Consider the following 1,043-nt stretch of genomic DNA (forward strand, 5'->3'; position numbering starts at 1 on the left):
CCCTGCCTGTGGCCGTGGGCCTCGGGCCGTGGAATGTGCTTTCTCAGCCTCCGAGCGGGGCCCCGGGCCCCGAGGCCAGGGAGGCCCCAGGTTTGGGTCTAAAGGGCCTTCTCATGTGACAGGTGGCCGGCCGAGACGTGGTTCTCCCTGAGGAAGTTTCCCCCTGAACCCCACGCGGGGGCGGGGGCGGGGCCGACACCGGGGTGGACAGCAGGGCACCGAGGGCTTGAAGTAACACATAGTCAAGGAGTGAGTTCTACACACCCCGATGGACACCTTCCACCCAGGAGGGTGGGCGCACCTGCCAGGGAGGCTCAGTGGGGGGCGCAGGCCTGCTGCCCAGAAGGACCCACACCCCAGAGCCCAGACAGGGAGCCACTGGCCTCACAGCCTCAGCCTCACCCCCGAGAAGCCAGGAGGCGCCCCGAGTCTCCCTCCAACCCTCTCCCCTTCCCAAAGGGCTGGCTCTCTAGTTTCCCAGCCCAGACACCCAGTTGCCCAGCTTCAGACCCATTTTACAGATGAGGTTAGTGCGGCCGGAGGGGGGACCCAGGTCCCAAGAGGAGCTGCCAGCCACTGGCCACCTGGAGGGACCTGAAGGAGCAGAATTTCCCCCCAGGACTCAGGTGGGGAGCACAGGGAACTCCTACGTGCCCTTCCTGCACCGCCCCCTCAGTGCTGCCCTGGAGGGCACCCCGGCCGGCCCAGCCTGGGGAAGAGGGGGGCTCGCTCAGGCTCCCAGCGAGAGTCAGCCCCAGCCCCCTGTCCCTCCTGAAACCAGGGAGGCGTGGCCTTGCAGCAGCCCCAGAGGGACCCTCCCAGAGAAACACTCCATCGACACCATGAAAGGGGGGTGCCCTCCCCGATTTACCGGCAACATGCCCAGGGTCCGTGCAGGCTGAGGGGACCCAACCCCACCTGCCAAGCGCCCAGCCCCCACCAAGGTGCCTCCGTGAAGGAAGCCTCTTCCCCCCGACTGTTTCCTGTGATGCCGGGGGCCCCAGACACCCGCCGGCGCAGACGAGACCCTCGGCCGCACGGCC

The 1,043-nt window shown here is 67.9% G+C and overlaps 1 protein-coding gene across 1 annotated transcript in view; it reads right to left on the reverse strand.

Moving 5' to 3' along the window:
- Positions 1-1,043, reverse strand: part of PDGFA (platelet-derived growth factor alpha polypeptide) — a 12,696-nt gene that overhangs the window by 6,287 nt on the left and 5,366 nt on the right. The gene's annotated exons all lie outside the window — the stretch shown is intronic.

This window comes from Myotis brandtii, unplaced genomic scaffold, assembly GCF_000412655.1.
Source record: "Myotis brandtii unplaced genomic scaffold, ASM41265v1 scaffold1408, whole genome shotgun sequence".
NCBI lineage: Eukaryota > Metazoa > Chordata > Mammalia > Chiroptera > Vespertilionidae > Myotis > Myotis brandtii.